The sequence below is a fragment of the Vicugna pacos genome, chromosome 16 (genome assembly GCF_048564905.1).
Source record: "Vicugna pacos chromosome 16, VicPac4, whole genome shotgun sequence".
NCBI classification, from domain to species: Eukaryota; Metazoa; Chordata; class Mammalia; order Artiodactyla; family Camelidae; genus Vicugna; species Vicugna pacos.
This window is the reverse complement of record NC_133002.1, coordinates 21,516,834-21,542,777: the sequence shown is the minus strand read 5'-3', so window position 1 is coordinate 21,542,777 and position 25,944 is coordinate 21,516,834.

Genomic DNA, 25,944 nt, shown 5'->3' with positions numbered 1-25,944 from the left:
TAGAATATAGAATACACAATACAGATTATAGAATGTAGAATACAGAATGAAGAACCCAGAATTCAGAACATGGAATGCAGAACACAATTTAGATTATACAATACAGAATACAGAATATAGAATGTCGAATACAGAATGTTGAACAAGAATATAGAATATAGAAAACAGATTACAAAACCCAGAATTTAGACATGGAATGCATAACACAGAATATATAATATAGAATAAAGAATACAGAATACAGAATGTAGAATATAGAATGTAGAACACAGAATACAGTATATAGAATACAGAATATAGAATGTAGAATACAGGAGGCAGAAACCAGAATTTAGACAATGTAATGGAGAACACAATTTACAATATAGAACACAGAACACAATATATCGAATGTAGTATATAGAATGTAGAACACAGAATATAGAATACAGAATAAGGAAAACAGAATTTAGAACATGGAATGCAGAACACAGAACATAGGATATAGAATACAGTATATCGAATGTGGAATATAGAATGTAGAACACAGAATATAGAATATAGAATACTGAATACAGAACGCAGAATTGAGAGCATGGAATTCAGAACACAGAATATCGAATATAGAATACAGAAATAGAATGTGGAATATAGAATTTAGAACACAGAATATAGAATATAGAATACAGAATACAGAATATCAAATGTAGAATATAGAACGTAGAACACACAATATAGAATATACAATACAGAATACAGAACGCAGAATTTAGAACATGGAATTCATAGCACAGAATATAGAATATAGAATACAGAAATAGAATGTGGAATTTTGAATTAAGAACACAGAATATAAAATATTGAATACAGAATACAGAATATAGAATGTAGAATACAGAATGAAGAACCCAGAATTTAGAACATGGAATGCAGAACACAATTTAGAATATAGAATACAGAATACAGAATACTGAATGTACAATACTGAATATAGAACACAGAATAAAGAAATTAGAATACATAATAGAGAATTTAGAATTTAGAATACAGAATGCAGAAACCAGAATTGAGAAAATGGAATGCAGAACACAATTAAGAATATATTATACAGAATACAGAATATAGAATGTCGAATACAGAATGTAGAACACAGAATATAGAATACAGAATACAGAACACAGAATTTAGTACATGGAATGCAGAACACTGGACATAGAATATAGAATACAGTATATAGAATGTAGAATATAGAATGTAGAACACAGAATATAGAATATAGAATACTGAATAGAGAACGAAGAATTAAGAGCATGAAATTCAGAACACAGAATATCGAATATAGAATACAGAAATAGAATGTGTAGTATATAATGTAGAACACAGAATACAGAATATAGAATGCAGTATACAGAATATAAAATGTAGAATACTGAATGAAGAAACCAGAATTTAGAATATGGAATGCAGAGCACAATTTAGAATATAGACTACAGAATACAGAATACAGAATGTAGAATACAGAATGTAGAACACAGAATATAAAAAATAGAATACATAATACAGAATATAGAATTTTGAATACAGAAGGCAGAACGCAGAATTGAGAAAATGGAATGCAGAACACAATGTAGAATATAGAATACAGAATACAGAACATAGAATATCGAATACAGAATGAAGAAAACAGAATATAGAATATAGAATACAGATTACAAAACCCAGAATTTAGAACATGGAATGCAGAACACAAGGTTTAGAATATAAAATACAGAATACAGAATATTGAATGTAGAATACAGAATGTAGAACACAGAATACAGAATACAGGATGTAGAGTATAGAATGTAGAACACAGAATCGTGAATATAGAATACATAATACAGGATATTGACTGTAGAATACAGAATGTAGAACACTGACAAAAGAATATAGAATACAGAATACAGAACCCAGAATTCATAACATGGAATTCAGAACAGAGAATTTAGAATATAGAATACAGAAAACAGAATAGAGAATGTAGAATAAAGAATGTACCACACAGAATATAAAATATAGAATTCAGAATACAGAATATAGAATGTAGAAAAAAAAATATAGACTATAGGTAGAGAATACAGAACCCAGAGTTTAGAACTTGAAATTCAGAACACACAATTTTGAATATAGTGTACATTATATAGAATGAAGAGCATAGAATTTAGAAATCAGAATATAGAATATAGAAAACAGAACCCAGAATTTAGAACATGGAATGCTGAACACAGAGTATAGTATATAAAATAGAGAATAAAGAACCCTGAATTTAGGCATGGAATGCAGAACATAATTTAGAATATAGAATGCAGAATACAGTATATCGAATGTAAAATATAGAATTTAGGACACAGATTATAGAATACAGAATACAGAACCCAGAATTTAGACAATGGAATGCAGAACACAGAATATAGAATATAGAATTCAAATTATAGAATGTTGAATATAGAATGTAGAACACATAATATAGTATATAGAATGCAGAATAAAGAACACATAATTTAGAACATGCAATTCAGAACAGAGAATTTAGAATATAGAGTACAGAATACAGAATATACAATGTAGAATATAGAATTTAGAACAGAGAATATAGAATATAGAATACAGAATACAGAATAAAGGATGTGCAATACAGAAAGCAGAAACTAGAATTTAGAACATGGAATGCAGATCACAATTTAGAATATAGAATACAGAATACATAAAACCGAATGTAGAATATAGAATGTAGAACACAGAATATAGAATATAGAATACAGAAAAGAGAACACAGTATTTATAATATGGAATTCAGAACACAGAATATAGAATATAGACTACACAATACAGATTATAGAATGTAGAATACAGAATGAAGAACCCAGAATTCAGAACATGGAATGCAGAACACAATTTAGATTATACAATACAGAATACAGAATATAGAATGTCGAATACAGAATGTTGAACAAGAATATAGAATATAGAAAACAGATTAAAAAACCCAGAATTTAGACATGGAATGCATAACACAGAATATATAATATAGAATAAAGAATACAGAATACAGAATGTAGAATATAGAATGTAGAACACAGAATATAGAATATAGAATGCAGAATACAGAATACATAATATAGAAAATGCAATTCAGAACAGAGAATTTAGAATATAGAGTACAGAATACAGAATATACAATGTAGAATATAGAATGTAGAACACAATATATAGAATATAGAATACAGAAAACCGAACGCAGAATTAAGTCATGGAATCCAGAACACAGAATATAGAATATAGAGTACAGATATAGAATTTGGAATATAGAATGAAGAATACAGAGTATAGAATATAGAATACAGTATACAGAATGTAAAATTTCGAATACAGAATGAAGAACCCAGAATTCAGAACATGGAATGAAGAACACAATTTTGAATATAGAATACAGAATACAGAATATACAATTTCGAATACAGAATGTAGAACACAGAATATATAATATAGAATACAGATTACAGAACCCACAATTTAGACATGCAATGCAGAACACAGAATATAGAATATAGAATAGAGAATACAGAATACAGAACATAGAATGCAGAATACTGAAGGCAGAAACCAGAATTTAGAACATGGAATACAGAACACAATTTAGAATATAGAACACAGGATACAAAATATCGAATGTAGAATATAGAATGTAGAATACATAATATAGAATACAGAATACAGAACCCAGAATTTAGTACATGGAATGCAGAACACAGGACATAGAATATAGAAGACAGTAAATAGAATGTAGAAAATAGAATGTAGAACAGAGTATATAGAATATATAATACAGAATACAGAACACAGAATTAAGAATATGCAATTCAGAACAGACACTTTAGAATATAAAGCACAGAATACTGAATATTTAATGTAGAAATTAGAACGTAGTACACAGAATATAGAATATAAAATCCAATACAGAATACAGAATGTAGAATACAGAATGCAGAACACAGAATATAGAATATCGAATACATTATACAGAATATAGAAATTTGAATACAGAATGCAGAACCGAGAATTGATAACATGGAATTAAGAACACAATGTAGAATAGAGAATACAGAATACAGAATATAGAATGTCGAATACAGAATGTAGAACACAGAATATAGAATATAGAATACAGATTACAGAACCCAGAATTTAGACATGGAATGCAGAAACCAGAATATAGAAAATAGAATACAGAATACAGAATATAGAAAGAAGAATATAGAATGTAGAACACAGAATATAGAATATAGTATACAGAAAACAGAACGCAGAATTTAGGTCATGGAATTCAGAACACAGAATATAGAATATAGAGTACAGAAATAGAATGTGGAATATAGAATGAAGAACACAGTATATAGAATATAGAATACAGAATACAGAATGTAGAATGTAGAATACAGAATGAAGAACCCAGAATTCAGAACATGGAATGCAGAACACAATTTAGAATATAGAACACAGAATACTGAATACAGAATGTAGATACAGAATGTAGAACACAGAATATAGAATATAGAATACATAATACAGAATATAGAATTTAGAATACATAATGCAGAAACCAGAATGGAGAACATGGAAAGCAGAACACAATTTGAATATAGAATACAGAATACAGAACACAGAATGTAGAGTATAGAATGTAGAACAAAGAATATTGTATATAGAATACAGAATACAGGATATAGACTGTATATTACAGAATGTAAAACACTGACAATAGAATATAGAATACAGAAAAAAGAATACAGAATTCATAACATGGAATTCAGAACAGAGAATTTAGAATATAGAATACAGAATACAGATTTTAGAATGTAGAATATAGAATGTAACACACAGAATATAATATAAACTATACCGAATTCAGAATGTAGAATATAGAAATTAGAACACAAAATATGGACTATAGATAGAGAATACAGAACCCAGATTTTAGAACTTGAAATTCAGAACACACAATTTAAAATATAGAGTACAGAATATAGAATGTAGAGTATAGAATTTAGAAAACCGAATATAGAATATAGAATACACAACCCAGAATTAAGAACATGGAATGCAGAACACAGAATATAGGATATACAATACAGAATACAGAATATAGATTGTAGAATATAGAATGAAGAACACAGGATATAACATATAGCATACTGGATACAGAACCCAAAATTTAGAACATAGAATGCAGAACAGAGAATATAGGATATACAATACAGAAATAGAATGTGGAATATAGAATGTAGAACAAAGAATATAGAGTTTATAATACAGAATACAGAATATAGAATGTAGAATGCAGAACGTAGAACACTGATTATAGAATATAGAATACAGGATACAGAACCCAGAATTTAGAACATGGAATTCAGAACAGAGAATTAGAGAATATAGAATACAGGATACAGAATGTATAACACAGAATATAGAACATGGAACGCAGAGACCAGAATGTAGAATATAGAATAAAGAATACAGAATTTAGAATGTAGAACATAGAATGTAGAACACAGAATATTGAATATAGAATACAGAACACAGAATATAGATTGTAGAATACAGAATAAAACACTTATTATAGAATATAGAATACAGAATACAGAACCCATAAGTTAGAACATGGAATTCAGAAGAGAGAATTTTTAATATAGAATACAGAATACATAATATAGAATGTAGAATACAGAATATACAACACAGAAAATAGAATATAGAATACAGAAGGCAGAACCCAGAATTTAGAACATGAAATGCAGAACACAGACTATAAAATATAGAGTACAGTATATAGAATGTACAATATAGAATTTAGAACACAGAATATAGAATATAGATTACAGAACCCAGAATTTAGCACATGGAATGCAGAACACAGTGTATAGAATATAAACTACAGAATACAGAACCCAGAATTTAGACATGGAATGTACAAGACAGAATACAAAATATGGTATACAGAATACAAAATCCAGAATTTAGAACATGGAATTCAGAACACAGAATTTAGAATATAGTATAAAGAATTCAGAGTATAGAATGTTGAATATAGAATGTAGAACACAGAATATAGAATATAGAATAAAGGATACAGAACATAGAATGTAGAATACAGAATTCAGAAACCAGAATTTAGAACATGGAATGCAGAACAAAATTTAGAATATAGAACACAGAATACAGAATATCGAATGTAGAATATAGAAAGTAGAACACAGAATATAGAATACAGAATACAGAACCCAGAATTTAGAACATGGAATGTAGAACACAGAACATAGAATATAGAAGGCAGTATATAGAATGTAGAAAATAGAATGTAGAACAGAGAATATAGAATATAGAATACAGAATACAGAACACAGAATTAAGAATATGCAATTCAGAACAGACACTTTAGAATATACAGTACAGAATACTGAATATTCAATTTAGAATAAAGAACGTAGTACACAGAATATAGAATATAGTATACAATACAGAATACATAATGTAGAATATAGAATGCAGAACACAGAATATAGAATATCGAATAAATTATACAGAATATAGAAATTTGAATACAGAATGCAGAACCCAGAATTGAGATCATGGAATGCAGAACAAAATTTAGAATATAGAATACAGAATACAGAACCCAGAATTTAGAAATGGAATGCAGAAACCAGAATATAGAATATAGAATACAGAATACAGAATATGCAAAGAAGAATATAGAATGTAGAACACAGAATATTGAATATAGAATACAGAATAAATAATATAGAATGTAGAATACAAAATTTAGAACACTGACTATAGAATACATGATACAGTATACAGAACCCATAATACAGAACATGGAATACAGAACAGACAATTTAGAATATAGAATACATTATAAAGAATATAGAATGTAGAATATAGAATGTACAACAAAGAATATAGAATATAGAATACAGATTGCAGAACCCAGAATTTAGAACATGGAATGCAGAACACAGAATGTAGAATATAGAATACAAAATACAGAATATAGAAAGTAGAATATAGAATGTAGAACACAGAATATAGAATATAGCATACAGAATACAGAACCCAGAATTTAGAACATGGAATGCAGAACACAGAATTTAGAACTTAGAATACAGCCTACAGAAAACAGAATGTAGAATATAGAATGTACAACACAGAATTTAGAGTACAGAATACAGAATACAGAATATAGAATGTAAATTATAGAATGTAGAACACAAAATATAGAGTATAGATAGAGAATAAATAAACCAGAGTTTAGAACTTGGAATTCAGAACACAGAATTTAGAATATAGAGTACAGAATACAGAATAAAAAATGTAGAATGTAGAATGTATAACACAGAATATAGAATAGAGAATACAGAATACAGAATATAGAATGAAGAATACAGAATGCAGAAAACAGAATTTAGAACATGGAATGCAGAACAAAATTTAGAATATAGAATACGGAATACAGAACCCAGAATTTTGAACATGGAATGCAGAACACAGAGTTTATAATATAGAAAATAGAATACAGAATATTAAATGTAGGATACAGAATGTAGAACACAAAATATAGAATACAGAATACAGAATACATGATATAGACTGTAGAATACAGAATGTAGAACACTGACAATAGAATATAGAATACAGTATACAGAACCCAGAATTCATAACATGGAAATCAGAACAGAGAATTTAGAATATAGAATACAGAAAACAGAATATAAAATGTAGAATATAGAATGCACCACAGAGAATATAGAATATATAATTCAGAATACAGAATATAGAAAGTAGAATATAGAATGTAGAACAAAAAATATAGACTATAGAGAGAGAATATCGAACCCTGAGTTTAGAACTTGAAATTCAGAACACACAATTTAGAATATAGAGTAAAGAATATAGAATGTAGAGTATAGAATTTAGAAAACAGAATATAGAATATAGAATACAGAAACCAGAATTTAGAACATGGAATGCAGAACACAGAATATAGAATAGAAAACAGAGAATACAGAACACAGAATTTAGGCATGGAGTGCAGAACACAGAATATAGGATATAGAACACAGAATGCAGAATCCAGAATTTAGAACATGGAATGCAGAACACAGAATATAACATATACAATACAGAATATAGAATATAGAATGTAGAATATAGAATGTGGAACACAGAATATAGAATATAGAATACACAATACAGAAACCAAAATTTAGAACATGGAATGCAGAACACAGAATTTAGAATATAGAATACAGAATACAGAATGTAGAACACAGTATATTGAATGTAGAATATACAATGTAGAACACAAAATACAGAATATGGATAAAGAAAACAGAACCCAGAGTTTAGAAATTCGAATACAGAACACAGAATTTAGAATGTAGCATAAAGAATACAGAATATAGAATGTTGAATATAGAATGTAGAGCACAGAATATAGAATATAGAATAAAGAATACTGAATATAGAATGTAGAATACAGAATGCAGAATCCAGAATTTAGAACATGAAATGCAGAACACAATTTAGAATATAGAATACAGAATACATAACATCGAATGTTGAATATAGAATGTAGAACACAGAACATAGAATACAGAATACAGACCTCAGAATATAGACCATGGAATGCAGAACACAGAATATAGAATACGGAATATAAAATATAGAATGTAGATATAGAATGTAGAACACAGAATATAGAATATAGAATGCAGAATACAGAACACAGAATTAAGAATATGCAATTCAGAACAGAGACTTTATAATATAGAGTACAGAATACAGAATATACAATTTAGAATATTGAATGTAGAACAAAGAATATAGAATATAGAATAAAGAATACAGAATACAGAATGTAGAATACAGAATGAAGAACACACAATATAGAATACAGAATACATAATACAGAATATAGAATTTTGAATACAGAATGCAGAACCCAGAATTGAGAACATGGAATGAAGAACACAACGTAGAATATAGAATACATAATACAGAATATAGAAACACGAATACAGAATTTAGAACACTGATTATAGAATATAGAATACAGATTACAGAACACGGAATTTAGAACATGGAATACAGAACAGAGAATTTAGAATTTAGAATACTGGATACACAATATAGAATGTAGAATACAGAATGTACAACAAAGCATATAGAATATAGAATACAGAATGCAGAACCTAGAATTTAGAACATGGAATGCGGAACACAGAATGAAGAATATAGAATACAGAATACAGAATATAGAATTTTGAATATACAATGTGGAACACAGAATATAGAATACAGAATACAGAACGCAGAATTTAGAACATGGAATTCACAACACAGAATATAGAATATAGAATACAGAGATAGAATGTGGAATATAGAATGTAGAACACAGAATATAGAATATAGAGTTCTGAACCCAGAACACAGAACCCAGAATTTTGAACATGCAATGCAAAACACAGACAATAGAATATTGAATTCAGAATATAGAACCCAGAATATATTCATGGAATTCAGAAAACATAATATAGAATATAGAATACAGCAATAGAATGTGGAATATATAATGTAGAACACAGTATATAGAATATATAATACAGAATATAGAATGCAGATTAGAGAATGTAGAACACAGAATATAAATATAGAATACAGAATACAGAACACAGAATTAAGAACATGGAATGCAGGACATAATATAGAATAAAGAATACAGGAATAGAATTTAGAATATAGAATGTAGAACACAGAAAATAGAAATAGAATACAGTACTCATAACCCAGAATTTAGAACATGGAATTCAGAACACATAATATTTAATATAGAATACAGAAATAGAATGTAGAATATAGAATGTAGAACACAGAATATAGAATATAGAATACAGTATATAGAACACAGAATTCAGGAAATGGAATGCACAAAACGAAATATAGAATATAGAATACAGAATACAGAACCCAGTATTTAACATGGAATTCAGAACACAGAATTTAGAATATAGAGTACAGAATACAGAATATAGAATGTTGAATACAGAATGTAGAACAAAGAATATAGAATATAGAACAGATAATACAAAATATAGAAATTTGAATACAGAAAGCAGAAACCAGAATTGAGAACATAGAATGCAGAACACAATGTAGAATATAGAATACAGAAAACAGAATATAGAATGTCGAATACAGAATGTAGAACACAGAATATAGAATATAGAATAATGATTACAGAACCCAGAATTTAGATATGGAATGTAGGACACAGATTATAGAATATTGAATACAGAATACAGAATACAAAATGAAGAATATAGAACGTAGAAGCCAGAATATTCAATATAGAATACAGAATACAGAATATAGCATGTAGAATACAGAATTTAGAAAACTGACTATAGTATATAGAATACAGTATACAGAACCCAGAATTTAGAACATGGAATACAGAACAGAGATTTAGAATATAGAATACAGAATACAGAATATAGAATGTAGAATACAGAATGTACAACACAGAATATAGAATAAAGAATACAGAAAGCAGAACACAGAGTTTAGAATATGTAATGCAGAACACAGAATGTAGAATATAGAATACAGAATACAGAACTCGGAATTTAGAACATGGAATGCAGAACACAGAGTTTAGAATATAGAATACAGAATACAGTATTCTGAATGTAGAATACAGAATGTACAACAAAGAATATAGAATACAGAATACAGAATTCGGAACCCATAATTTAGAACATGGAATTCAGAACACAGAACGTAGAATATAGAATACAGAATACAGAATATAGAATGTAGAATATAGAATGTAGAACACAGAATATAGAATAAAGCATACAGAATACAAAACCCAGAATTTAGAACATGGAATTCAGAACACAGAATTAAGAACATAGAATACAGAATACAGAATATAGAATGTAGAATACAGAATGTACAACACAGAATTTAGAATATAGAATAAAAAATACAGAATATTGAATGTAAATTATAGAATGTAGAACACAAAATATACAGTATAGATAGAGAATACTTAAACCAGAGTTTAGAACTTGGAATTCAGAACACAGAATTTAGAATGTAGAGTACAGAATACAGAATAAAAAATGTAGAATATAGAATGTATAACACAGAATATAGAATAGAGAATACAGAATATAGAATGAAGAATACAGAATGCAGAAAACAGAATTTAGAACATGGAATGCAGAACAAAATTTAGAATATAGAATACAGAATACAGAACCCAGAATTTTGAACGTGGAATGCAGAACACAGAGTTTAGAATATACAAAATTAAATACAGAATATTAAATGAATAATACAGAATGTAGAACACAAAATATAGAATACAGAATACAGAATATAGGATATAGACTGTAGAATACAGAATGTAGAACACTGACAATAGAATATAGAATACAGAATACAGAACCCAGAATTCACAAAATGGAATTCAAAACAAGGAATTTAGAATGTAGAATAAAGAAAACAGAATATAAAATTTAGAATATAGAATGCACCACACAGAATATAGAATATATAATTCAGAATACAGAATATAGAAAGTAGAATATAGAATGTAGAAAAAAAATATAGACTATAGAGAGAGAATATCGAACCCAGAGTTTAGAACTTGAAATTCAGAACACACAATTTAGAATATAGAGTAAAGAATATAGAATGTAGAGTAAAGAATTTAGAAAACAGAATATAGAATATAGAATACAGAAACCAGAATTTAGAACATGGAATGCAGAACACAGAGTATAGAATAGAAAATAGACAATACAGAACCCAGAATTTAGGCATGGAATGCAGAACACAGAATATAGGATATAGAATACAGAATGCAGAACGTAGAATTTAGAACATGGACTGCAGAACACAGAATGTAGCATATAGAATACAGAATACAGAATATAGAATGTAGAATATAGAATGTGGAACACAGAATATAGAATATAGAATACACAATACAGAAACCAAAATTTAGAACATGGAATGCAGAGCATAGAATACAGAATACAGAACCCAGAATTTAGAACATGGAATGCAGAACTCTGAATTTAGAATATAGAATACAGAATACGGAATATAGAATGTGGAATATAGAATGTAAAAAACAGTATATAGAATGTAGAATATAGAATGTAGAACACAAAAAATAGAATATGGATAAAGAATACAGAACCCAGAGTTTAGAAATTCGAATACAGAACACAGAATTTAGAATGTAGTATAAAGAATACAGAATATAGAATGTTGAATATAGAATGTAGAGCACAGAATATAGATTATAGAATAAAGAATACTGAATATAGACTGTAGAATACTGAATGCAGAATCCAGAATTTAGAACATGGAATGCAGAACACAATTTAGAATATAGAATACAGAATACAGAATATAGAATGTAGAACACAGAACATAGAATAAAGAATACAGAACTCAGAATTTAGACCATGGAATGCAGAACACAGAATATAGAATATGGAATCCAAAATATAGAATGTAGAACACAGAATATAGAATATAGGATGCAGAATGCAGAACACAGAATTAAGAACATGCAATTCAGAACAGAGAATTTAGAATATAGAGTACAGAATACAGAATATACAATTTAGAATATTGAATGTAGAACAAAGAATATAGAATATAGGATAAAGAATACAGAATACAGACTGTAGAATACAGAATGCAGAACACAGAATATAGAATATAGAATACATAATACAGAATATAGAATGTCGAATACAGAATTTAGAACACTGACTATAGAATATAGAATACAAATTACAGAACCCAGAATTTAGAACATGGAATACAGAACAGAGAATTTAGAATTTAGAATACAGGATACACAATATAGAATGTAGAATACAGAATGTACAACAAAGCATATAGAATATAGAATACAGAATGCAGAACCTAGAATTTAGAACATGGAATGCGGAACACAGAATGAAGAATATAGAATACAGAATACAGAATATAGAATTTTGAATATACAATGTGGAACACAGAATATAGAATACAGAATACAGAACGCAGAATTTAGAACATGGAATTCACAACACAGAATATAGAATATAGAATACAGAGATAGAATGTGGAATATAGAATGTAGAACACAGAATATAGAATATAGAGTTCTGAACCCAGAACACAGAACCCAGAATTTTGAAAATGCAATGCAGAACACAGACAATAGAATATTGAATTCAGAATATAGAACCCAGAATATATTCATGGAATTCAGAACACATAATATAGAATATAGAATACAGAAATAGAATGTGGAATATAGAATGTAGAACACAGAATATAGAATATATAATACAGAATATAGAATGCAGATTAGAGAATGTAGAACACAGAATATAAATTTAGACTACAGAATACAGAACACAGAATTTAGAACATGGAATGCAGGACATAATATAGAATAAAGAATACAGGAATAGAATTTAGAATATAGAATGTAGAACACAGAAAATAGAAAATAGAACACAGTACTCATAACCCAGAAAGTAGAACATGGAATTCAGAACACAGAATATTTAATATAGAATACAGAAATAGAATGTAGAATATAGAATGTAGAACACAGAATATAGAATATAGAATACAGTATATAGAACACAGAATTCAGGAAATGGAATGCACAACACGAAATATATAATATAGAATACAGAATACAGAACCCAGTATTTAACATGGAATTCAGAACACAGAATTTATAATATAGAGTACAGAATACAGAATATAGAATGTTGAATACAGAATGTAGAACACAGAATATAGAATATAGAATACAGAATACAGAAACCAGAATTTAGAACATGGAATTCAGAACAGAATTTAGAATAAAGAATACAGTATACAGAATATAGAATGCTGAATACAGAATGTATAACACAGAATATATAATATAGAATACAGAATAAAGAACCCATAATTAATAATATGGAAATCAGAACACATATTTAGAATATAGAATACAGAATACAGACAATAGAATGTAGAATACAGAATGTAGAAAACAGAATATAGAATATAGTGTACATAATATATAATATAGAATGCGGAATATAAAATGTAGAACACAGAATATAGAATACAGAATACAGAAATAAGAATTTATAACATGGAATGCAGAACTCAGAATATAGAATACAGAACCCTAATTTCAGAACATGTAATTCCGAACTCAGAACTTAGAATGTAGAATACATAATATACAATATAGTAAGTAAAATACAGAATGTAGAACACAGAATATAGAATACAAAATGCAGCACCCAGAATATAGAACATGGAATTCAGAACACGTATTTTGAATATAGAATAGAGAATATAGAATATAGAACACAGTATATAGAATATAGAATATAGAATGCAGAACCCAGAATTTAGAAAATGGAATTCAGAACACGGAATTTAGAATATAGAATACAGAATACAGAATATAGAATGTAGTATAGAGAATGTAGAACACACAATATAGAATATAGAATGCAGATACAGAACCCAGAATTTAGAACATGGAATTCAGAATACAGGATATAGAATATAGAATACAGAAATAAATGAAGAGTATAGAATGCAAAACACAGAATATAAAATACACAATTCAGAATATAGAATGTAGAATATAGAATGAAGAAAACAGAATATAGAACATAGAATGAAGGATAGAGAACCCAGAATTTAGAACATGGAATTCAGTACAGAGAATTTAGGATATAGAGTACAGAATACAGAATATAGAATGAAGAATATAGAATGTAGAACACGGAATGTAGTATATATACTACAGAATACAGAATATAGAGTGTAGAATATAGAATGTAGTACACAGAATACAGAAGCAAGAATGTAGAATATGGAATGCAGGACATGGAATATATGATATAGAATAGACAATACATAATATAGAATGTAGAAAATAGAATGTAGAACACAGAATACAGAATATAGAATGCAGAATACAGAACCCAGAATTTAGAACATGGAATGCAGGACACAGAATATAGAATATAGAATACAGAAATAGAATTTAGAATATAGAATATAGAACACAGAATATAGAATATACAATAAAGGATACACAAACCAGAATTTAGAACTTGGAATGCAGAACACAGATTATAGAATATAGGATACAGAATAGAGAACCCAGAATTGAGAACATGGAATGCAGAACACAGAATATGGAATATAATATACAGAATATACAATGAAGAATACAGATTGTAGAACACAGCATATAGAATATAGAATACAGAATTCAGAATCCGTATATAGAACATGGAAGGCAGAACACAGAATATAGAATATAGAATACAGAATACAGAACCCAGAATTTTGAACATGGAATTCAGAACACAGAACTTAAAATATAGAATACAGGATACAGAATATAGAATGTAGAATACAGAATGAAGAACTTAGAGTATAGAATATAGAATATACATGGCAGAACAAATTATTTAGAACATGGAATTCAGACACAGAATTTAGAATATAGAATACAGAATATAGATTGTAGAAAACAGAATGTACAACACAGAATATAGAATATACAATACACATGGCAGAAACCAAAATTTAGAACATGGAATTCAGAACACAGGATATAGAATATAGAATACAGAATACAGAATATAGAATGTAGAATACAGAATGTAGAACACAGAATATAGAATACAGAATTCAGAATCCAGAATTTAGAACATGGAATTCAGAACACGGATTTAGATTATAGAATACAGAATACAGAATATAGAAATTAGAATAGAGAATGTAGAACACAGAATATAGAATATAGAATTCAGAATACAGAATTTAGAACATGGAATGAGGAACACAGAGTACAGAATATAGAATACATAATACAGAACCCAGAATTTAGAACATGGAATGCAGAACACAGAATATAGGATAGAATATAGAATATAGCATATAGAATGTAGAATATAGATTGTAGAACACATAATATAGAATATACAATAAAGAATACAGAACCCAGAATTTAGAGCACGGAATCCTGAACACGGAATTTATAATATTATTGAATCTGGGGTTAGGAAATCCCTGTGAAATCAGATTAAATTTTTCTATATGTAAATATCCATTGTATTGAGGATGAAATGTCGGTTATCCACATGCCCTCATCTAAGTAATTCATATTTGTGGAACCCGTGTTGCATGTTACGTGTACGGAACTCGGAATTTCATGATGAGGGAAATTGCAAATTACATATGTATTGGTTAGAAATAGCTCCAAGACAATTTTTATTTGAAAAAATCCCAATTTCCAAAACTGGCATTAGGGAACTGCTCTGAAATAAAAGTAAATTATATCAGATACATATATGCCAATTATTGTGGTTGAAAATTTGGTAATCCACATTCTCACATCAGAAATGAACATTTGTTAAATCCATCATGCATGTATCATGTTCGGAACATGGAATGTCATGGTGATGGAAACTATGTAAATAACATATCTATTGTTTAGAATTCGCTCCAACAAAATTTTTGTGTGGAAAAAATCTGATTTTTAAACAGTGTTTGGAAAAACCTGCAAAATCAGAGTAAAGTTCTCTATATGTAAATTTCCCTTGTATTTAGGATGAAAGTTCGGTAATCCACATGCTCTGTACTCAGTAATGAAAATTTGCCGAAACCTTGTTGCATGTAGCGTGTTCGGAACTCGGAATTTCATGATGAGGATAACTGTAAATTACATATGTATTGGTAACAAAACGATTCAAGAGTATTTTTCTTTGAAAAATTCCCGATTTTAAAAACTTGCTGAATGGTACAGTTCTGAAATAAAAGTAAATGTTATTAGAATTAATTATGCCTAATTTGGTGGCTGAAAATTGGTAATCCACATTCTAACAACTCAAAAGTAACTTTGTTATATACGTCAAGCATGTAGCATGTTAGGAACATGGAATCACATGGTGATGGAATCTACGTAAATAAAATTTCTATTGGTGTAGGATTCGCTCCAAGAGAATTTTTGTGTGAAAAATGCCCGGTTTATGAAACTGGTGTTTGGGAAAACCTTTGAAATCTGACTAAAATTTAGATGTTAATATCCCCTCGATTGAGGATGATAGATTGGTAATCCACATGCTCTCAACTCAGTAATGAATGTTTGCCAACCATGTTGCATATAGCATGTTCGGAACTGAGAACTTCATGAAGAGAGAAAATGTAAATTACTTGTGTTTCAATTAGAAATCGCTCCAAGAGAATTTTTCTTTGAAAAATTCCCGATTTTCGAAACTGGCGTTAGGGAAATTCCCTGAAATGAAAGTAAATGATATAAGATTTAAATATGCCTAATATGGTGCGTGAAAGTTAGATAATCCACGTTCTCACAACTCAGAAATGAACGTTTGTTAAATTCATCATGCATGTAGTATGTTCGGAACACGGAATGTTATGGTGATGGAAAGCATGTAAATAACATTTCTATTGGGTAGAATTCACTTCAAGAGGATTACTTTATGAAAAATGCCCGATTATTGAATCTGGGGTTAGGAAATACCTGTGAAATCACAGTAAAGCTTTCTAGATGTAAATATCCTTTGTATTGAGGATGAAATTTCGGTAACCCAGATGCTATGTACTCAGTAATGAAAGTTTGCCGAATCTGTGCTACATGTAGCGTGCTCGGGACTCAGAATTCATGATGAGGAAAACTGTAAATTACATATGTATTTGGTTGAAATCGATTCAAGTGTATTTTTCTTTGAAAAATTTCCGATTTTCAAACCTTGCTCTAGGGAACACTTCTGAAATAAAAGAAAATTTTATTAGAATTAAATATGCCTAATTAGGTGGGTGTAAACTTGGTAATCCACATTCTAACAACTCAGAAAGTACATTAGTTAAATCTGTCACCCATGTAGCATGTTTGGAACATGGAATGACATGGTGATGGAATCTACATAAAAAAAATTCTATTGGGTAGGAATCGCTCAAAGAGAAATTTGTGTGGAAAATGCCGGATTATTCAAACCAGTGATTGGAAAAACCTGCAAAATCAGAATAAAGTTTTCTATATGTAATTTCCCTTGTATTGAGGATCAAAGTTCGTTAATCCGCATGCTGTGTACTTACAAATTAATGGTTGCCGAATCCGTGTGCCATGTATCATGTTCGGAACTCGGAATTTCATGATGAGGGAAACTGTGAATTGCAAATATATTAGTTAGAAATTGCAACACGGGAATTTTCCTTTGAAAAATTCCCGATTTTCGAAACTGGATTTAGGGAACAATTCGGAAATAAATGTAAACTCTATTAAATTTAAATATGCCTCATATGGTGGTTCAAAGTATGGTAATGTACATTCTCAAAACTCAGAAATGAACTTTTTTTAAATCAGTCATGCATGTAGCATGTTCAGAACATGGAATGTTATGGTGATGGAAAGCATGTAAATAACATGTCTATTGGTTAGAATTCGCTCCAAGAGAATTTTTTTGTGAAAAATACCAGATTATTTCAACTGGTGTTAGGAAATACCTGTGAAATCACAGTAAAGCTTTCTAGATGTATATATCCTTTGTATTGAGGATGAAATTTCGGTAATCCAGATGCTATGTACTCAGTAATGAAAGTTTGCCGAATCTGTGTTACATGTAGCGTGCTCAGAACTCAGAATTTCATGATGAGGGAAACTGTATCTTACATATATCTTTGTTCAAAATTGCTCCAAGAGAATTTGTTTGTGAAAAATTCCAGATTTTCACTACTGGTGTTAGGGAACACCTCTGAAATAAAAGTAAATGATATTAGATTTAAATATGCCTAATATGGTGGTTGAAAATTTGGTGATCCACATTCTCACAACTCAGAAATGAACGTTTGTTAAATTTGTAATGCATGTGAGATGCTCTGAACACGTAATGTCATGGTGATGGGAACTATTTAAATAACATTTCTATTGGGTAGAATTCGCTTTAAGAGGATTATTTTGTGAAAAATGCCCGATTATTGAATCTGGGGTTAGGAAATACCTGTGAAATCAGATTAAATTTTTTATATGTAAATATCCATTGTATTGAGGATGAAATGTCGGTTATCCACATGCCCTCATCTAAGTAATTAATATTTGTGGAATCCGTGTTGCATGTTATGTGTTCGGAACTCGGAATTTCATGATGAGGGAAATTGTAAATTACATATGTTTTGGTTAGCAATAGCTCCAAGAGAATTTTTATTTGAAAAATCCCAATTTCCAAAACTGGCATTAGGGCAACCCTCTGAAATAAAAGTAAATGATATCAGATACAAATATGCCTAATATTGTGGTTGAAAGTTTGGTAATCCACATTCTCACATCTCAGAAATGAACATTTGTTAAATCCATCTTACATGTATCATGTTCGGAACACGGAATGTCTTGGTGATGGAAACTATGTAAATTACATATCTATTGTTTAGAATTCGCTCCAACAAAATTTTTGTGTGGACAAAGTCTGATTTTTAAACAGTGTTTGGAAAAACCTGCAAAATCAGAGTAAAGTTCTCTATATGTAAATTTCCCTTGTATTTAGGATGAAAGTTCGGTAAACCACATGCTCTGTACTGAGTCATGAATGTTTGCCGAAACTGTGCTGGATGTACCGTGTTTGGAACTTGGAATTTCTTGATAAGGGAACCTGTAAAATGCATAGGTATTAGTTAGAAATCTCTCTAAGAGGAATTTTCTTTGAAAAATTCCCGATTTTGAAACTGGCATTAGGGAACACTTCTAAAATAATGTAAATTGTATTAGATTCAAATATTCCTAATATGGTGGTTGAAAGATTGGTAATCCAAATTCTCACAGCTCAGAAATGAACGTTTTTTAAATCAGTCATGCATGAAGCATGCTCGCAACAAGAAATATCATGATGATGTAAAGTATGAAAATAAAATTTCTATTGGTAGAATTCGCTCCAAGAGAATTTTTGTGTGGAAAGTGTGTGGTTTTTAAAACTGGTGTGAGGAACCCAAGCAAAATCATAGAATTGGTTTCTAGATGTAAATATCCATTTTATTGAGGATGGAATTTCAGTAATCCACATGCTCTGTACTCAGTAATGAAAGTTTGCTGAATCCGTGTTGCATGTAGCGTGTTCGGTATTTGGAATTTCATGATGAGGAAAATTGTAAATTACATATGTAATGGTTACAAATCGATTCAAGAGTATTTTTCTTTGAAAAATTCCTGATTTTCAAAACTTGCTGAATGGAACACTTCTGAAATAAAAGTAAACGTTATTAGAATTAATTATGCCTAATTTGGTGGGTGAAAATTTGATAATCCGCATTCTAACACCTCAAAAGTAACTTTGTTAAATACGTCAAGCATGTAGCATGTTAGGAACATGGAATCAAATGGTGATGGGATCTACGTAAATAAAATTTCTATTGGTAGAATTCGTTCCAAGAGAATTTTTGTGTGGAAAGTTTGTGCTTTTTAAAACTGGTGTGAGGAACCCAAGCAAAATCATAGAATCGGTTTCTAGATGTAAATATCCATTTTATTGAGGATGGAATTTCAGTAATCTACATGCTCTCATCTCAGTAATGATCATTTCTGTAAACCATGTTGCATGTAGCATGTTCGGAACTCAGAATTTCATGATGAGAGAAACTGTAAATTACATGTGTTTCAGTTAGAAATCACTCCAAGAGAATTTTTCTTTGAAAACTTCCCAATTTTCATTACTGGCATAAGGGCACACCACTGAAATAAAAGTAAATGATATTAGAAATAGATATGCCTAATATGGAGGGTGGAATTTTGGTAATCCACATTCTAACAACTCAGAAAATAATGTGTGTTCAATCCATCATGCATGTAGCATGATCTGAACACGGAATGTCATGTCGATGGAAAGTATGTGTATAACATGTCTATTGGATAGGATTCGCTCCAAGAGAATTTTTGTGTGAAAATTGCCCGGTTTATGAAACTGGTGTTAGGAGAAACCTTCGAAATCTGACTAAAATTTAGATGTTAATATCCCTTCGATTGAGGATGAAAGTTTTGTAATCCACATGCTCTCAACTCAGTAATGAATGTTTACCGACCATGTTGCATATAGCATGTTCGGAACTCAGAATTTCATGAAGAGAGAAACTGAAAAGTACATGAGTTTCAGCTAGAAATCGCTCCAAGAGAATTTTTCTTTGAAAAATTCCCGATTTTCGAAACTGGCGTTAGGGAAATTCCCTGAAATGAATGTAAATGATATACGATTTAAATATGCCTAATATGGTGGGTGAAAGTTAGATAATCCACGTTCTCACAACTCAGAAATGAACGTTTGTTAAATTCATCATGCATGTAGCATGTTCAGAACACGGAATGTTATGGTGATGGAAAGCATGTAAATAGCATGTCTATTGGGTAGAATTCGCTCCAAGAGAATTTTTTTGTGAAAAATACCCGATTATTTCAATTGGTGTTAGGAAATACCTGTGAAATCACAGTAAAGCTTTCTAGATGTAAATATCCTATGTATTGAAGATGAAATTTCGGTAATCCAGATGCTATGTACTCAGTAATGTAAGTTTGCCGAATCTGTGCTACATGTAGCGTGCTCGGAACTCGGAATTTCATGATGAGGAAAACTGTAAATTTCATATGTATTTGGTAGAAATCGATTCAAGTGTATTTTTCTTTGAAAAATTTCCGATTTTCAAACCTTGCTCTAGGGAACACTTCTGAAATAAAAGAAAATTATATTAGAATTAAATATGCCTAATTAGGTGGGTGTAAATTTGGTAATCCACATTTTAACAACTCAAAAAGTACATTAGTTAAATCTGTCATCCATGTAGCATGTTTGGAACATGGAATGACATGGTGATGGAATCTTCATTAGAAAAAATTCTATTGGGTAGGAATCGCTCAAAGAGAAATTTGTGTGGAAAATGCCTGATTATTCAAACCAGTGATTGGAAATACCTGCAAAATCAGAATAAAGTTTTCTATATGTAATTTCCCTTGTATTGAGGATCAAAGTTCGTTAATCCTCATGCTCTGTACTTAGAAATAAATTGTTGCCGAATCCGTGTGGCATGTATCATGTTCGGAACTCGGAATTTCATGATGAGGAAAACTGTAAATTACATATGTATTGGTTACAAATTGATTCAAGAGTATATTTCTTTGAGAAATTCCCGATTTTCAAAACTTGCTGAATGGAACACCTCTGAAACAAAAGTAAATGTTATTAGAATTAATTATGCCTAATTTGGTGGGTGAAAATTTGGTAATCCACATTCCAACACCTCAAAAATAACTTTTGTTAAATACGTCAAGCATGTAGCATGTTAGGAACATGGAATCACATGGTGATGGATTCTACGTAAATAAAACTACTATTGGATAGGATTCGCTCCAAGAGAATTTTTGTGTGAAAAATGCCCGGTTTATGAAACTGGTGTTAGGAGAAACCTTCGAAATCTGACTAAAATTTAGATGTTAATATCCCTTCGATTGAGGATGAAAGTTTTGTAATCCACATGCTCTCAACTCAGTAATGAATGTTTGCCGACCATGTTGCATATAGCATGTTTGGAACTCAGAATTTCATGAAGAGAGAAACTGAAAATTACATGTGTTTCAGCTAGAAGTCGCTCCAAGAGAATGTTTTTATGAAAAATTCCCGATTTTCACAACTGGTGTTAGGGAACACCTCTGAAATAAAAGTAAATGATATTAGATTTAAATATGCCTATTATGGTGGGTGAAAGTTAGATAATCCACGTTCTCACAACTCAGAAATGAACGTTTGTTAAATTTGTAATGCATGTGAGATGTTCTGAACACATAATGTCATGGTGATGGGAACTGTTTAAATAACATTTCTATTGGGTAGAATTCGCTTCAAGAGGATTACTTTGTGAAAAATGCCCAATAATTGAATCTGGGGTTAGGAAATACCTGTGAAATCAGATTAAATTTTTCTATATGTAAATATCCATTGTATTGAGGATGAAATGTCGGTTATCCACATGCCTCATCTAAGTAATTAATATTTGTGGAACCCCTGTTGCATGTTACGTGTTCGGAACTCGGAATTTCATGATGAGGGAAATTGTAAATTACATATGTATTGGTTAGAAATAGCTCCAACAGAATTTTTATTTGAAAAAATCCCAATTTCCGAAACTGGCTTTAGGGAACCCCTCTGAAATAAAATTAAATGATATCAGATACAAATATGCCTAATATTGTGGTTGAAAATTTGGTAATCCACATTCTCACATCTCAGAAATGAACATTTGTTAAATCCATCATGCATGTATCATGTTCGGAACACGGAATGTCATGGTGATGAAAACTATGTAAATAACATATCTATTGTTTAGAGTTCGCTCCAACAAAACGGTGGTAAGGAGAAAGATTTACTCTAGTTTCCCAGTTTGTTTCCCATTGCCGGTTTCAATTTCCTCCAATTTTCATGTAAAACCAGTCTGGAGCTTGAATCTACCCATATTTATGTATGTAAGGTAAATTCCAGCTAAAACAACTTTGTGTTCCTTAAAAGCTAGGTGAAGTACGGGTTTCACACACACTTATCTCTCAGAAATGAAGATGTGCCGAGACGTTCATTCTACTAGCATCAAGGGAACGGGTTGCAGTAGATACAATTACTCTGAATTCTAAGTCTGTTTCCTAGCGACCTTTGAAGTTCCTGCAATTTTCAATGTAAAACCGAGTTGAAATTTGTACCTCCCCATATATATATATATCTATTGTAATTTACAAATGAAAAGAATCCTTTTGTTCCTAACATGCTTGGTGAATGACGGATTTCACAAAAACCTATCTCTCAGAACTGAGGATGTGGAGACTCGTTCGTAAATTGAGCCGAAATGGAACTGTTTGCCAGAGAAACAATTACTGTGTTCCTAGTCTGTTTAATAGTGCCGGTTAGAAATCCTGCAATTTTCACTGTAAAACCGATTTGGAGCTAGTACCTCCTGATATAAAAGTATGTATTGCTGTTTCCAAATGAAAAGAACCTTTTTGATCCTAACATGCAATGTGAAGGACGGATTTCACAAAGAGTTATGTCTCAGAAAATAGCATGTGGACAGACGTTCATTCTTTTTCCATAAAGGGAACTGGTGTCAGGAGAAACATTTACTCTGATTTCCCAGTTTGTTTCCTACTGCCGGTTTCAATTTCCTGCAATTTTCATTGTAAAACCAAGTTGGAGCTTGAATCTACCCGTATTTATGTATGTATGGTTGTTTCCTACGAAAAAAACTTTGTGCTCCTTACAAGCTAGGTGAAGGACGACTTTCACACAAACTTATCTCTCAGGAATGAAAATGTGGAGAGACGTTCATTCAAGTAGCATCAAGGGAAAGGGGTTGCAGTAGATACAATTACTCTGATTTCTATGTTGTTTCCTAGCGAATGTTTGAAGAACCTGCACTTTTCACTGTAAATCAGATTTGGAGCTAGTACCTTCCCATATATATGTATGTTGAGTAGTTTCCAACTGAAAAGAAGCTTTGTGTTCCCAAGAAGCTAGGGAAGGACTGCTTTCACACACACTTATCTCCGAGAACTGATAATGTCTAGAGGTTTCATTCATCCAGCACATGGGGAACGGGTTGCAGTAAAACACTTACTCTGGTTTCTCAGTCTGTTTCCTTGTGCTGGTTTTCATGTCCTGCATTTTCACTGCAAAATCGTGTTGGAGCTAGTACCTCCCCATATATATGTATGCAGTGCAGTTTCCAATGGGAAAAAATCTTTGTGTTCCCAACAAGCTAGTAGAAGAACAGTTTTCACACACACTTACATCTCAGAACTGAGCATGTGGAGAGACTTCCGTTCATCTAGCACAAAGGGATCGTGTTGCAGGAGAAAAAATTACTCTGTTTTCTTAGTGTGTTTCCTTGTGCCGGTTTTAATTTTCTGCATTCTCACTATAAGCCGAGTTGGTTCTCGTACCTCCCCAAATATATGCAAGTAGTGTGCTTTCCATCTGAAAAGAAACTCTCTGTTGCCCGCAAGCTAGGTGAAGCACAGATTTCAATGACAATTATCTCTGAAAACCGAGCATGTGGAGAGAATTTTGTTAATCTAGAACCAAGTATCCTTTTTGCAAGTGGTACACATACTCTGATATCTAATTTTGATTCCTAGTGCCGGTTTGAATTCCCTGCATTGTTCATTGTAAAACTGAGATGGAGCTAATACCGCCCCATATCTATGTACATATTGCACTTTCGTAATGGAAAGAAACTATGTGTTCCTAACTTATTAGGTGAAGGACGTCATTCATACACAAATTTCTCTCAGAAATTAGCATGTGGAGAGATTTTCATTCATCTAGCACAAGAGGACCTGTTTGAAGGAGAAAGATTTACTCTAGTTTCTCAGTCTGTTTTCAAGTGTTGGTTTGAATTTCCTGCAGCTTTCACTGTAAAACCGAGTTGAAGCTATTACCTCCCGATGTATAAGTGTATAGTGTAATTTCCAAATGAAAAGAACCTTGGTGTTTCCCAACAAGCCAGGTGAAGGACGGCTTTGAAACACACTTTTCTGTCACAGTTAAGCGTGTGGAGAGACGATCATTTATCTAGCACAAATGGAAAGTGTTGCAGTAGACACACTGACTCTGTTTTCCCAGTATGATTCCTAGAGCCCGTTTGAAGTTCCTGCAAATTTGAATGGAAGCCTGAGTTGGTACTTGTACCTCCTAGTATATATGTACGTACTGTAGTTTCCAACTGAAAAGAAACTTTATTTGTCAGCAAGCTAGGTGAAAGACGGCTTTCACACACACTTAT